Below are 17,195 nucleotides of genomic sequence, written 5' to 3' on the forward strand. Positions count from 1 at the left end.
TTTTTCTAATATTTCCTTACTTTCTCTTACTTGAATTGTAACATCTTTTTAAAATTCTTTCAAAGAACCTTTTTGTGCTTGGGACCATTTTATATTTCTTATTGAAAAGGGAGTGACTTTTTTAGCTCTATTATCTTCCACTGAATATGAACTCAAATTTTTTCTATCACTATTATTATTAACATTATTTTTGGAGTATGGACTAAGGATGGGATGTACACAGTAAATGAAAAATTCACAATATGAAGCAATTGGGGTTGATGGGATAGAACAAACATTAGCAACTGGTATTGTGAAGCAAGATCAGGGAAAGATCTCATAAAAAGAAGCATTTGATCTGAGCATTGAAAGAACACTAAGAAATCAAGATGAGGAGGAATCATGTGTCAGACATGGTCAAGTTCCTCAGTGACAAATGCTTTCAGAACAATGATGAAATAAGTATAAGAAAAAAAACTTAATGTATCTTTAATTTTATCTTTAGCTATTACAAAACAAAACATAAACTTTATGAATCTCACATAGCTTGATTCTACATTATTTATATGCTAAAACAATGTTATGAAAAGTGAAACATTCTAATAAACTATATAAAAGTAAAGAAATTAAATGTAAAACCTAAATTACAACATATTGTTGTAGTTATATAGATAGCAGGGGGGTTGTTTCACAATAAAGTCTTTCTTTTTTTTTTTTTTTTTTTATTTAATAGCCTTTAATTTACAGGATATATACATGGGTAACTTTACAGCATTAACAATTGCCAAACCTCTTGTTCCAATTTTCACCTCTTACCCCCACCCCTCCCTAAATGGCAGGATGACCAGTAGATGTTAAATATATTAAAATATAACTTAGATACACAATAAGTATACATGACCAAAACATTATTTTGCTGTATAAAAAGAATCAGACTCTGAATTATTGTACAATTAGCTTGTGAAGGAAATCAAAGATGCAGGTGTGCATAAATATAGGGACTGGGAATTCAATGTAATGGTTTTTAGTCATCTCCCAGAGTTCTTTTCTGGGTATAGCTAGTTCAGTTCATTACTGCTCCATTAGAAATGATTTGGTTGATCTCGTTGCTGAGGATGGCCTGATCCATCAGGACTGGTCATCATCTAGTATTGTTGTTGAAGTATATAATGATCTCCTGGTCCTGCTCATTTCACTTAGCATCAGTTCGTGTAAGTCTCTCCAGGCCTTTCTGAAATCATCCTGTTGGTCATTTCTTACAGAACAGTAATATTCCATAATTTTCATATACCACAATTTATTCAGCCATTCTCCAACTGATGGACATCCATTCAGTTTCCAGTTTCTAGCCACTACAAAAGGGCTGCCACAAACATTCGTGCACATACAGGTCCCTTTCCTTCTTTATAATCTCTTTGGGATATAAGCCCAGTAGTAACACTGTTGGATCAAAGGGTATGCACAGTTTGATAACTTTTGAGCATAGTTCCAAACTACTCTCCAAAATGGTTGGATTCGTTCACAACTCCACCAACAATGAATCAATGTCCCAGTTTTCCCACATCCCTCCAACAATCATCATTATTTTTCCTGTCATCTTAGCCAATCTGACAGGTGTGTAGTGGTATCTTAGAGTTGTCTTAATTTGCATTTCTCTGATTAATAATGACTTGGAGCATCTTTTCATATGACTAGAAATAGTTTCAATTTCTTCATCTGAGAATTGTCTGTTCATATCCTTTGACCATTTTTCAATTGGAGAATGGCTTGATTTTTATATATTAGAGTTAATTCTCTATATATTTTGGAAATGAGGCCTTTATCAGAACCTTTGACTGTAAAAATATTTTCCCAGTTTATTGCTTCCTTCTAATCTTGTCTGCATTAGTTTTGTTTTGTACAAAAACTTTCAGTTTGGTATAATCGAAATTTTCTATTTTGTGATCAGTAATGATCTCTAGTTCTGCTTTGTCATAAAACCTTCCCTTCCACAGGTCTGAGAGGTAAACTATCCTATGTTCCTCTAATTTATTAATAATTTCATTCTTTATGCCTAGGTCATGAACCCATTTTGACCTTATCTTGGTGTCGGCGTTAGTATGGATCAATGCCTAGTTTCTGCCATATTAGTTTCCAATTTTCCCAGCAATTTTTATCAAACAGTAAGTTCTTATCCCAAAAGCTGGGATCTTTGGGTTTGTCAAAGACTAGGTTGCTATATTTGTTGACTGTTTTATCCTTGAACCTAATCTATTCCACTGATCAACTAATCTATTCCTTAGCCAATACCAAATAGTTTTGGTAACTGCTGCTCTATAGTATACTTTTAGATCTGGTACAGCTAAGCCACCATCATTTGATTTTTTTTTCATTAATTCCCTTGAAATTCTTGACCTTTTGTTTTTCCATATGAACTTTGTTGTTATTTTTCAGGTCATTAAAATAGTTTTTGGGAGTCTGATTGGTATAGCGCTAAATAAATAGATTAGTTTAGGTAATATTGTCATCTTTATTATATTTGCTCGCCTATCCAAGAGCATTTAATATTTTTCCAATTGGTTAGATCAGACTTAATTTGTGTGAAAAGTGGTCTGTAATTTTGCTCATAAAGTTTCTGAATTTCCCTTGGCAGATAGATTCCTAAATATTTTATATTATCAGTAGTTACTTTAAATGGAATTTCTCTTTGTAACTCTGACTGTTGGATTTTGTTAGTGATATATAAGAATGCTGATGACTTATGTGGGTTTATTTTATAACCAGCAACTTTGCTAAAGTTGTGGATTATTTCTAATAACTTTTTAGCAGAATCTCTGGGGTTCTCTAAGTATACCATCATGTCATCGGCAAAGGTGATAATTTGGCTTCCTCATTGCCTATTCTTATTCCTTTAATCTCTTTCTCAGCTCTTATTGCTATAGCTAGCGTTTCTAATACAATATTGAATAGTAACGGTGATAGTGGGCAACCTTGTTTCACTCCAGATCTTATTGGGAATGGTTGCAGTTTGTCTCCATTACATATGATGCTTACTGATGGTTTTAAATAGATGCTGCTGATTATTTTAAGGAAAAGTCCATTTATTCCTATACTCTCAAGTGTTTTTAATAGGAATGGATGTTGGATTTTATCAAATGCTTTTTCTGCATCTATTGAGATGATCATATGGTTTTTGTTAATTTGGTTATTGACATGGCCAATTATATTGATAGTTTTCCTAATATTGAACCAGCCCTGCATTCCTGGTATAAATCCTACTTGATCATAGTGTATTATCTTGGAGATGATTTTCTGTAGTCTTTTTGCTAATATCTTATTTAAGATTTTAGCATCAATATTCATTAGGGAGATTGGTCTATAATTTTCTTTCTCTGTTTTCAGCCTACCTGGTTTAGGTATCAGTACCATGTCTGTGTCATAGAAGGAATTTGGTAGGACTCCTTCATTCCCTATTTTATCAAATAATTTATATAGCATTGAGGGCCAATTGTTCTTTAAATGTTTGGTAAAATTCACATGTAAATCCATCTGGTCCTGGAGATTTTTCTTAGGGAGTTGTTTAATTGCCTGTTCTATTTCTTTTTCTGAAATGGGACTATTCAAGCAATTTACTTCTTCCTCTGTTAGTCTGGGAAGTCTGTATTTTGGAGGTAGTCATCCATTTCACTTAGGTTATCAAATTTATTGGCATAAAGTTGAGCAAAATAACTCCTTATTATTTCTCTAATTTCCTCTTCATTGGTGGAAAGTTCTCCCTTTTCATTTTAAGACTACTAATTTCATTTTCCTCCCTCCTTTTCTAATCAGATTTACCAAAGGCTTATCTATTTTATTGGCTTTTTCATAGAACCAACTCTTAGTTTTATTAATTAGTTCAATAGTTTTTTACTTTCAATATTTTTAATTTCTCCTTTTAATTTTAGAATTTCCAATTTAGTATTTGATTGGGGTTTTAATTTGGTCTTTTTAGTTTTTTAGTTGCAAGCCCAATTCATTAATCTTTTCTTTCTCTGTTTTATTCAAGTAAGCCTCTAAGGATATAAAATTCCCTCTTATTACCGCTTTGGCTGCATCCCACAAATTTTGGTATGATGTCTCATCATTGTCATTATCTTGAGTGAAATTATTAATTGTATCTATAATTTGTGCTTCACCCAATCATTCTTTAAGATGAGATTGTTTAGTTTCCAATTACTTTTTGGTCTATTTCCCCCTAACTTTTTGTTGAATGTAGTTTTTATTGCATCATGATCTGAAAAGAAAGCATTTACTATTTCTGCTTTCTTGCATTTAATTTTGAGGTCTTTATGTCCTAATATATGGTCAATTTTGAATAGGTTCCATGAACTGCTGAGAAGAAAGTATATTCTCTTCTATCTCCATTCAATTTTCTCAAAGATCCAACATACCTAATTTTTCTAATATTATATTTACTTCTTTAATTTCTTTCTTATTTGTTTTGTGGTTTGATTTGTCTAATTCTGAGAGTGCAAGGTTGAGATCTCCTACTATTACAGTTTTGTTGTCTATTTCTTCTTGCAACTCTCTTAACTTCTCCTTTAGGAAGTTGAGTGCCATACCACTTGGTGCATATATGTTTAATATTGATATTGCTTCGTTGTTTATGCTACCCTTTAGCAGGATGTAGTTACCTTCCTTATCTCTTTTAATTAGATCAATTTTACTTTTGCTTGATCTGAGATAAGGATGGCTACCCCTGTTTTTTTGACTTCACCTGAAGCATAATAGATTTTGCTCCAGCCTTTACTTTTACTCTATATGCATTCCCCTGCTTTAAATGTGTTTCTTGTAAACAACATATTGTAGGGTTCTGACTTTTGATCCAGTCTGCTATCTGCCTCCTCTTTATGGGGGAGTTCATCCCATTTACATTTACGGTTAGAATTACTAAATCTGTATTTCCTGCCATCCTAATAACCCCAGAGTGTGCTTTACTTATTCTTGCCTCCCCCAACCCTCTTTCCCCTTTTAAACTTATGTACCCCTCTTGTATCACGATACTTATCCTCTTTATAATCCCTCCTTCCCCCCCTTTGAGTCTTTCCCCTTCCTTCCTTATTACTCTTTTTCTTTTCCTTTTCCTCTCCCCGTTTTTAATGAGGCGAGAGAGAATTCTCTCTAAAACAAATGTCAATTATTTTTCTTTGAGCCAACTCTGATGAGAGTAAGATTCACACAATGTTCCTCCCCTCTCTAAATTCCCTCAGATATGATAAGTTTCCTTAGCCTCTTTGTGGGATGTGGTTTCCTCTTTATCCCTCCTTCCCACCTTATTCTGCCATCATCCCTTTTCCATATCTACTTCCTTTTTATGTTATATCAGTACAATCAAATTATACATGTATTCTTTGTATATCCACAATCAGAAATACAATTCTCAAGAGTTATTTTTACCTTTTCTGCATCTCTTGAGTTCTATTCTTGGAGATCAAATTTTTGTTTAGTTCTGGTTTTTCTTCAGAAACAAATGGAATTCATTTGTTTCATTAAATTCCATCTTCTTCCCTGGAAGAAAATGCTCAGCTTAGCTGGGTAGTTTATTCTTGGCTGCATCTCAAGTTCTTGTGCCTTTCGAAATATCATATTCCAGGCCCTTCTTTCCTTTAATGTAGAGGCAGCCAGATCTTGGGTGCTCCTTATTGTGGCACCTCGGTATTTAAATGGTTTTTTGGCTGCTTGTAAAATTTTTCCTTAATCTTATAGTTCTGAAATTTTGCCACAATATTCCTTGGGGTTTTTATTTTAGGGTTTCTTTCAGAAGGTGTTCGATGAATTCTTTCAATGCCTATTTTACCTTCTGATTCTATTACATCTGGGCAGTTCTCTTTGATGATTTCTTGTAAAATAGTATCTAGGCTCTTTTTTTCATCATAGTTTTCAGAAAGTCCAATAATCCTCAGATTATCTCTCCTAGATCTATTTTCCAAGTCTGTCGTTTTGCAAGTAGATAATTCGTGGTTTTTCCAGTTTGTCATTTTTTGTTTTTGCTTGACTGATTCTTGCTGTCTCAATGAATCATTAGTTTCAATTTGTTCAGTTCTAATTTTTAAAGAATTATTTTCTTCAATAGCTTTTTTTACTTCTTTCTGTATATGTCCAATTGAGTTTTTGAATGTATTGTTTTGGTCTGTGGAATTTTTTTCCATTTCACTAATTTTTTTTTAGTGAATTATTTTCTTTTTCCAATTCACAGATCCTATTTTCTTGCGTGTTCTTTGTCTTTTCCAATTCACAGATCCTACTTTCTTGCGAGTTCTTTATTTTTTCCAATTCACCAATTTTGTTTCCCTGCACTTCCTGAGAATTTTTTAACTTTTCCAATTCGTATTTCAGGAAGTTGTTGCTCTCTTGTAAGGCTTCTCTTTCCTTTCCCCATTTATCTTCTAACTCTCTTTTGAGACTTTTAATGGTCTCTTCTTATGAGAGCATTATGTAAAGGAGGACAGTCTGATGCATTTTTGCTGTTTGAGGTCTCTTCAGGTTTGCTGACCTGCTCTTTTTCTGCATAGAAGCTGTCGATTGTTCTTTTCATCTTTTTATTCATGTTTTAAAGCCTTTAGGGTAGGTCTCCTAGGCAAGGGGTTACCAGCTTCCTCTGCAGAGCAGGGAAAGATGTAAACCAGATTTCTGGCTCCAGGTATGGGAGTGCTCTGGGTGAGAGTTTTCCTTCCCCAACAGGAGGTGGATTCAGCACTGGCGAGCTATCAAACTGCTTAGTAGGGCTGAGTGGATTATCGATTGCCCTCGGCTAGAGACTAAGTGGTGAAAGTGTCACGCACAGGCCGGAGCCTCTTGTGGGACTGTGAGTATTAGCAGCTGAGCAGACCGAGAACACAGACAGCCACAAACTCTGCCCAGCGCTCTGCCTGATGCAAATCGGCCCTGAAAAGCTCATGGCCTCAAGCCGAGCTCCCCTGCGCAGATTGGAGGCTAACCTGGCTGCGTCCTCCTGCGTGCAGGATCACAACTGCCCAAGGAAAAGCCCGTACTGCGGGTTGGGGCTGCGCTTGATGCTGAGATCTGTGCCTTCCCCTCGGTTTGAGACTCTCCTCGGAACCTAATTTCTCTCCCGTCTGCGCCGATCCTCCCCTGGCCCCGAACCAACCTTTTTGGCGAGACTGCAGATTTTTTCGGCTGGTGAGTTGTTCTACTTTATCTTTACGAATTGTAGCAGTCAAGACTATTTTTGAGGCTCGATATAATATTGATAAAGAGGGTAAGAGAAGAGCTTAGAAAGACGCGTGTGTCTTCTCCGCCATCTTGGCTCCGCCCCCATAAAGTCTTTCTTGATCCTTCTAGGTGTTAGAGCTTCCCCTCACCTTTGATCAAATCAATATCTGCCTACCTGCCTGCATGTCTGTCCACCTGCCTATCTGTCTACCTATCTAACATCTATGTATATTTATGCATATATAACTTTTATATGCATGTATATGCACTTGTCTTCTCTACTAGAACGTTAGCTCTACAATGAAAACTTTTTTTCTTTTTTTTATTTGTATCTCTAGTACCTAGTAATATGTTTGGTACATTTTAAGTGGTTAAGTGCATGTTTGCTGATTGAACTATTATCAGCAACAAAAACAATAGTAATCATAATATTGCTTATTCAGGTAATATACCTGGATAAAATCAAGCTCTTGAATGTATTTAAAGCTACATTAAATATCTTCATCTTCTGGAGCTCTTTTTGAGGTGAGGGGCAAAATATTACTTGAGCTCAGAATGGGGAAAAAAAAATCAATATGTGCCAAGGGAAGAAAGTTTGAATATTTGAATATCCTTGAAATTCATAGAACAAAAGGAATACTTAAAAATGCCTCAGTCTTCCCTAGCAAGACACATGGACAATAAAAAGGTATAAAGGAGAAAACTATAATTATGAATGTCAAGAGACTGATTAGTATACTAAAATGAAGGTTCAAGAGAAAGAACAAATTTAAATCAATAAACACCTACATAATACTGGTCTCAATATATGCTTTCAAGACCATAAAATGGTTCACAATAGAGTTGGCAAATTTTCTAACAATCTCCCTGTAATGCAAATGATGCACAAGATTCTGTCTTAAGGAAGTTAAAGAAACATGAATATGTTTCCCCGTAAAAGAGAGGAGGATTAATAGATATTATCAGAGTGCATAATAAACTGGTAGAAAATTATAACTACTTTTAGAACAAATAGACATTACTATATTAAGCAAAATTAAAGGCCATTGGATTTTCCAAATGTAAAGAAAAGTTATATATAGAAGCTTGGGGGAATGGAAAAGCTCTATAAGTGAAATCAAAAGGCCTCCATGGGTGATACCCACATGAATTCAGCAAACAAAGAAGTGCTAAATAAATGGCTATATTGTGTAGATTTATTTGTATTGTCTATTCAAAATCAGATCACTGCAATCAGAAATTAAATTCAGGTTATCTAAAGGATCCTGGATTCATCAAACAGTAAGTATCATATAAGGAAATTAGAGAAACTATGTAACACATCATCACTACAGGCTAGAAAAACTTAGCACCTATAAAAATACTCAGTAAGACACAAATTAGTAGCTAAATTTATAAATCAAAAATTTGTTCTTTTTATAAACAGAAAATAAATTTTGGTACTATAAATAAAAGTATTGGATCTCACTTCTAACATTTGGTATAGTACAAGGGAAGCCATTTCATTTTTTCTAAGACCTGTTTTATTATCTGTATAATGGAGATAATAATGACTTAAATGACTAATTCACAAGGTTGTGGTTAAAATACTTTGCGGTTAAATACTTAACCACAAATACTTTGTGGTTAAAAAACTTTAAACTAGTATGAAACAATCAGAGATTATTTATATTAGGGGTTATTAACCTGATTTTCATGAACATTTTTTATACCATAATTATTGTATTTCAAAATAATTAATTTCCTATGTAATCCTATGAATTTTATTTTATGAATTTTAACTCATTACTCTGAGAAGGGGTACATAGGCTTCACTCTACTGCCAGAGAGGTCTGACACAAAACAGGTTACTTTCTGACTTAGTGGAGGTTTTTTTAATTTTAGAGAAAGTTTTTTAAATGAAATTTCCACTAAAATTAGTAGCTAGTTTAAAGCATTAAAAAAAAAATGAAGCTCATAGGAAAGTAGGTTTTGACTTGTTCTTCTGGAATCTAAAACCACAGGGATAGATTTGGATTTGTTATAAGTTGTAACATAACCTGACACTGAAGGCATTTACAAAGTACAATGTCTTCAAGGGCTGCTCTCAGCCTAGGTCTTCTAGCAGATGTTAGATGACTTTAGGAAATTGTTGTTTGGATATAGATTAGGCTAAATGGCACCAGGGTCTTTTCTGGGATGGCACAACTCCTGTCTACTCCCTTGCCATTCAGCAGTCACTTGCCTCTGAAACAAATTTGGGTTTATGATTTCTGAAAAGCTGAAGCTAGTTCCCAGGCAGGAGCTTGTGGATAGTGGAATTGTGGAAAACCATGCTACCTCTTAAAAGCAAAAAGGAAGGAGTTCCTATGCAAAAATCAAGATGCCTTGGGAACCACAATGAGTTGGATACTCAGAGCATGTACCCAGCCTTCTATGCAGTAATTTGGTCAAATATGTTCAGCTGAAGCTAAAGAATGGTCCAAGTAGTTTAGACTAGAGTATGATTAGTCTTTGTCAATATAGGAGTCCAGGCACCAGACATACTTAGCCTTTCTCCTTCTAGTCAAGTGTACTTCAACCTTGGGTTACTCCTTAGGGCTCCAGCTCAAGGTTCATAGTTATAAGGAAATTCCAAATGAGAGAAATCTCCTCTACTAATATAGGTCAGCACCAGCCCTGGCTAGAGAACAGAAAGGTTAAGTTATTTGTCCAGAGTTCCATAGCCAATATGGGTCAAAAGTGTCTTGAATCCATGTCTTTGAGGTCAGTTTCTCTACTGAATCAAAGGTGTTTCAGCATGAAAATAAGTCTTTGAAATAGCTTTAATAGTTCCACAAAAACTGTACTAGAACTGAACTGACCAGGTAAAGAACAGTTTCACAAATCTGTGAATGAATCTACAAACACTAAAGAATAAGACTTTAATATAAATTATCATAGATGATGGGGCCATGATGGTGGGGCCAAGATGGCAGGGCCATGACAGGAACTTGGTTACCTCTCCTACAGACTCCATCAAATTCCTTTAAATAATGACTCCAAACAAATTTTAGAACATTCAAAAACACAAAAGGATGGAATAGAAAATTTTCCAGCCAAAGACAACATAGAAGGTCAGCAGGTCTGTCTGAAAGTCATGATCAAAAAAAGAGCCTGAACATCATCTTTCAAGAAGTTATCAAGGAAAACCATCCTGATATTCTCAAACCAGAGGGTACAATAGAAATGGAAAGAATCCACTGAATACCTTCTAAACAATATCCAAAAATAAAAGCTTCCAGGGATTTTATATCTGAATTCCAGAACTCCCAGGTCAAAGAGAAAGTATTGCAAGCATTCAGAAAGAATTCAAGCATAATGGAACCAGAGTCAGAATAACACAAGACTTAACAGCTTCTGCGTTAAAAAACCAGAAGACTGATATTCCAGAGAGCAATGGAACTATGATTACAACCAAGAATAACCTACCATCAAAACTGAGTATAATCCTTTAGAGGAAAAGGTGGATATTCAATGAAATAAAGGATTTTCAGTAATCCATGATTAGATGACCAGAGTTAAATAGAAAAATAAATTTTTAAATACAAAACTCAGGAGAAGCATAAGGAGATAATCAGGAAAATGATATTATAAGGGCTTTGATAAAGTTTACTTGTTTATATTCCTATAGGTTTACATTCCTACATAATTCATTAGAATTTTCTTATTATTATAGCAGTTAGGAATATATATTCAGAGGGCATAAGTATAGAATATGAAATCATATTCAGTTGAATAAGAAGGGATAATAGCTTTTAAAATATTAATTTAAGGAGTGAAACAGGAATATACTGGGAAAGAGAGAATTGAAATGGTGTAAATTATCTACCATAAAAAGAAGTAAGAAAAAGCTTTTATACTGGAAGGGAAGAAGGAGACAAAAGTGTGAGCAAGTTTACTTTATTCTCATCAGAACTGGCTCAAAAAGCAAATAACATACAAACTCAATATGAATATAGAAATATATCTTACCCTCCAGGAAAGGAGGAGGAAAATAGGATGAAAGGAGAGAGAGAAAATAAATGGGGAAAAAATTGTAAAAAGAATTTTAAACAAGTTTCTCTGATAAAACTTCATTTATCAAACATAAAGGGAATAGAGTGAATTTCATAAAAATAAAATAAAATAAAATAAGAGCCATGGCCTAGTTGATAAATGATCAAAAGGTATGAACTATGTTCAAAGAGCTATAAAATTATTCCTATCCTTTGACCTACCAATACCACTACTAGGCATGAATCTCAAAAAGGTATTTTAAAAAGGAAAATAATTTATATGTACAAAAATATTTATAGCAGCTCTGTTCTCAGGGCAAAAAAATTGGAAACTGAGGAGATGCCCATCAATTGGAGAATGGATGAATAAATTTTCATATGTGATTATGATGGGGTATGATTTTTCTGTGGGAAATGATGAACAGAATTCTCTCAGGAAAACCTAGAAAGTTCTTCATTAGTGCAAGCAAAGTGAAATGTATTGTGTAAAGTAAAAGCAATGTTCTAAGATGATTAGCTTTGAACAACTTTGCTATTGTTGGCAACACAATGATCTATGACTACTCTGAAGGACTTATGATGAAAATCTTTTATATCAAAAGAAAGAACTGACACAAGTCTTACAAAATCTAAAGGGTTAGTGAAATAAATTAAAAGCACAGGCAAACAGAATTAGGTCAATTTGAAATATCGCTATCACCCTGTTCACTACTGGAATGGTCTCAAATATATTATCAAGGGGCACAAAATATGCTTATTATTTAATTAGTTATTTTTATTAATCTATACAAGAATTCATAAAACATTAAACATTAGAGAGACATTCCTATCCAAATTTCACAAAAACAGATGAAAGGAAAATAATCACAACTAACAATATTAACCATTCATTTATGAAAGGCATTAAGATCGCCAAAACATAGTGGGAAAAGCTTATGTTTGGAGCCTGGGACATAGATAGTTAAATCCTGTTTCTGTGACTTCAGTTTACCTCTTTGAGCTTCAGTTTTATTGACTCTAAAACAGATATAATTATACAACTTATCTTGGAGGTTTTGTTATGAGAAAAAAAATTCCTAACCTTTCAAGTACCATGGAAACATGGAGAGGAAAGAGGGAATTAGGAAGTGTTACTTAAAAATCAATTACTTTTTGTTCTTATTAAATCATTTTCAGTAATATCTGATTCTTCATGACCCCATTTGGGATTTTCTTGGCAAAGATACAGGAGTAGTTTGCCATTTTCTTCCACAGCTCTTTTTATAGAGGAGGAAAATAAAGAAAACAGGGTTAGCTGACTTGCCCAGGGTCACACATTTAATAAGGGTCTGAAGCCAGATTTGGACTCAGAAATAAATTTCCTGATTCCAGAACTGTACTTGGATACTTATCTGACTGAAAAAAAAATGAATAAAAAAGTTACTAAATTATTACTAAAACATTAAGAGCATGAGGTTCTAAATTTCTGATACCTTTAATCTGATAGGATTCCCCATACAGTTTCATGAAATGGAAGGCAGCCTGGAAGTAAATTAGATTATGGAATTCAACAAAGGATAATAAAGGAAATCAGAAAATCAAAGGTTAAAATAACAACGCTATGATTACCAAGCTATTAATCAGAATGATCAGATTTTCAGATGAAAAGATATAGAATAGCATTATTTCTGTTAACATACCTACAAAACAAATTTCTGTTTTGTTACCTACCTTTATGAGTTAATTTAAAGGAGAAATGAGGTCTCACATAAATATGAATTATTTATTTTAATATTCTATTACCTTGAATTTGATCTAGTACATAGTAGGCACTTAAGAAATATTTCTTGAATAAATGAATGAATTTTTTCATTCATTTGTGCTATTAAAGTACAAATAATTTAGGATCTTTTTTTAATCTGGGGAAGAAAGAGGTAGTGAAGCTCAAGGTGGAAGGAAGGAAGTATAATTCAAAAGGCAATCCACACAGTATAATCAAGTAACTTAGCATTAAGATCTCAAATGAATAGATAATTTGATTGTGGCTTGTAGCAGAAATTTAAAGCTGAGGGGATGGGTTGAAGTTTAAGTGGACCAAAAGTTCTTAGAAGACAAGGAATTAACTGTTTCTCTCAACTCAATTATTATTTTGATTCTTCGTTACTAAAGAAGTACATATATGACATATTTACTCAATCCCTAACACTGTTGTGGATAAACAATACTATTAATGATGTTGATGAACTCATAGCAAAATAATATTTTAGAAGTTTTAATAATGAAAATACCAAAGTGAAGTAATTGATAAGACCCATAAAATATTAAGGAAAATCTTCTTTTTGCAAATAACCTTATATATATAAGCTCAGATATAATGTATAATTTTCTATAATTCCTACAAATGATGTTCAGAATATAAAATATTTGTCAACAGAGTAGTTCATATATAAATTAGTAAATAAAACTAATACATATAAGGAAAAATGTCTTGTTTGTGGCTTGAGTCATTTTTCAGCCATGTATGACTCTTCATGATCTCTTTTTAGGTTTTCTTAGCAATGGTACTGGAGTGGTTTGCCATTTCCCTCTCCAACTCATTTTACAGATGAGAAAATTGAGGAAAATAGAGTTTAGTAACTTGTCTAGGGTCACATAGCTAGTAAGAATTTGAAGCTAGATTTGAACTCACAAAGATAAGCCTTCTTGAACCTAGTACTCCATCTACTTGCCATTTTAGCTCAATTTTTAATTATTTTATTCATAAACATATTATTAACATGTAATAATTTAACATGAAATTATAATATAGAAAATTTTAATATAGAAAAGTTATAATATAGCAAAATGTTAAAAAGCATCCCATGGCCCACTCTGAACCTCTATTTGAACCATCACATAAAACCATAGCCTTGACTCTGACTTTGGGCTCCTCACACAAATAAGTAAGATTTTTACCTTATCTTACTGGGCACCAGTTTCTATATCCAATATTTGGAATAGTCCCACGGGTACAGTAAGCGCTTAATAAATATTTTTTTCTATCTATCTAAAGCACTTTCACTAAATTAAAAAAATGAGGGGGCCTCTTCTAGTACTTTAACTATTTTTAACTGACTTTGATGATTCAATACCAAAACTTCTGTCATGGTTCTAAAAAAAATATTGAATCAAACATCTTTTTTAAGTGTGGGAAGTTTCATGTTTGTAGATACACAAGTCCATTTGCAAATGGTTACATTTCTATATGTATAGGTCCTGACATATAGACATACATGTGTGTCTTATTTATATGCAATTCCCTACACATTTTAAGAAGTGAAGACATATGTTTCATTCATCCATTCAACAAATATCTGATTATGTAAAAGGCTCAATGTTTCCATGTACAATCTTCCTCCCTTCCTTTCCCAGCTTTGAAATAGCAAAATATATTTAAAAACAAGTATTCTGGGGGCAGCTAAACAAGGCAATGAATAGAGAGCATCAGTCCTCAATTAAATAGGACTTGAATTCAAATTCAACTTAAAACCCTTACTAGCTATGTGACACTGAGCAAGTCTCTTAACCCTGATTGCTTTAAAAAAAAAAAAATGTTCTGTAAGTGCCTTTTCATTACCAGGCCAAATGAAAGATTCAGAATTCAAAGTAGCAGCCAACTTCTTGTAAGTATACATGAGATTGAATCCTCTACTTTCTGATGCTCAGTCTACCCTTCCTTAAAGTTGTTCTTTTATTATCTTCCCGATGTACCTCCAGAATCATCTTGGGATGTCTAAACAGTACCAGTTGCCTGGTTCTTCTTCAGTAATCAAATTAAGCAAACTATATATTTTTTTAAGAAAACATGATCCCACAGGCAAATATCACTGTTCAATTGTGTTCAAGTCACCTCTTTCTCTGAGGAAAAGGTACAGAATATAAACTAAGAAAATATTCTATAAACTTTTAGTAAAGATTTTAAGGAACATGAAGACTTTCTGAATAGAGAATGCTAAATCTAGATTCTACTTGTTTTTTTCCATTGACTAATTTTATGATGTTTTTAATGAATTAAGGATCTTTCAATGATTAATGATGACTAATAATAGATATTTCCACAATCCACAAAATCCTCTGAAGTTCAACTTTTTTTTATTGCTAGGGCTGATTCTTTCTTATATCTACAGCCAGCTCTTTTGTTGCCAGAGGTAATGATCTTTTAAGATGTTTCCATTCAATGACTGACTCTCTGAATATCAAGACCATGAATCTGATCACTACACTCTGCTTTCAATTCACTAAAACTGACTCTCCCGTTGCTGAAAGGGATTTTTTCCTGGGCAATTAGCCCCATGGCTAGATATCACTTTGATTAGTTGAGGGAAGAGAGGAGAGGAAAAAAACTTCTGCTCCTCCTTCCAAAAACCAATTTATTTTGAGAGTGGGTACCTCTGTATTACAATCACTGGACTGCCGAAACTCTTTAACTCCCTACTGTCTCCAGAGCTTAGCTATTTAAATTCCTTAAATTAAATGTTTCTGTGTTTGTCCAAATAATGTACTCTTCTAATTCAGAAAATAGGTGTTCATATTTCCTAAAGAGGATAACAAATTGTTAACACATTAACACCCATTAACACCTCATCATTTCTTATGGACTCCACAACAGCAAGAAGTAAGCTGGGTGTAGTGGCAATAACCAACATCATCTTCTTACATGTGCATGATTTTCTTTCTTTTTTTTTTTTTTTCATCTACTTAAAGGGGAAAACATTTCTTGGTTCATGTATTCTTTTAGTCTATATTTACTAAGGTCCTAACATATGGACTATCCTTTTCTATACTTCAGGATAGATATATAAACCAAAGATCCCTTTTTTTCCCCAGAAAATTCTAATCTAGCAAAGGAGATAAGAAATACAAATGGATAATCAGAACATACATGCTCAGGAAAAATTTAAAGTGATCTGAGATCAGATATGATGCTTTTGTAAAATTAAAAAGGGAAAAAGAAGGGAGTAAATTATATATATATGTAAGTTGACATACATTAATATGGGGAATGGAATAAGCACTTTTATAGCATCTATTATATGTCAGGCACTGTAGTAATTGTTTGGGGAGGTAGGGTTTACAATTATTATCTTATTTGATCTTCACAATAAACCTGAGAGGTATTTGCTACCATTATACTTCTTTTTACAGTTCTGCTTCAAGTCTTCCTCTCAAGACTTGGTACATTGTCCACTTTATCACTAGCTTCAATCATGACAGACCAAGAAAGAACAATTATGAAATTTATTAATTATGCTTCCATTTAAACTTCTAAAATAAAGGCTGAATATTTTTTTGGATCAACTAAGGTCCTCTCCTTGATTTAGAGGTACTAGTATATGACCCCGGGTGCCTGGTGTAAAATATTTTATAAATGAGAAACTGAAACATATTTCACTTTATTTGTCATCATTAAGGATCCTAATAAAGGCAAACACCTTCTACTTATATCAAAACAATTAAATGTAATATTGCATCTTGATTCCCCAATCATTCTAACCTGCTGAATATATTAGCCAGAGTTCCATCTTTAACTGTGACAAATACACATTAAAGTTAAAGACCAAACTCTGGATAATGTTTCCACTAACAAGTTACTCTTTAAATGAGCCAGAGTTCAGTTATTAGTCATGACTCACACATGCATGTGCACACGTGCACACAGTCCACATTTAAGCAAAGGTCATTTCTGTGATTGAATCAATAGCAATGTTGCTGGAATTAATTTAGGATGGACAGCATTTGGCTGATCCAGTAAAATTCCTAAGGGTTTGCCTATTTCATATCAGATTTCAGCTTTATTCAATACAACTGTTTTTGCGTTGCATTTTTTTTGATTAATAATGCTAAAAGGATTTTAGTGTTTCAAATTTTGTACACAAACCTAATGGGTAAAATCTTCTGTAAACGTCGTCTAAGCTCTTGGCAAACTTTCCTCAGGAGCAAATATTAACTCCAGATAGTGTTTATTAGCTTTTATAAAATAATCACTGTAAT

This window comes from Sarcophilus harrisii, chromosome 2 (genome assembly GCF_902635505.1).
Source record: "Sarcophilus harrisii chromosome 2, mSarHar1.11, whole genome shotgun sequence".
Taxonomy (NCBI): Eukaryota; Metazoa; Chordata; class Mammalia; order Dasyuromorphia; family Dasyuridae; genus Sarcophilus; species Sarcophilus harrisii.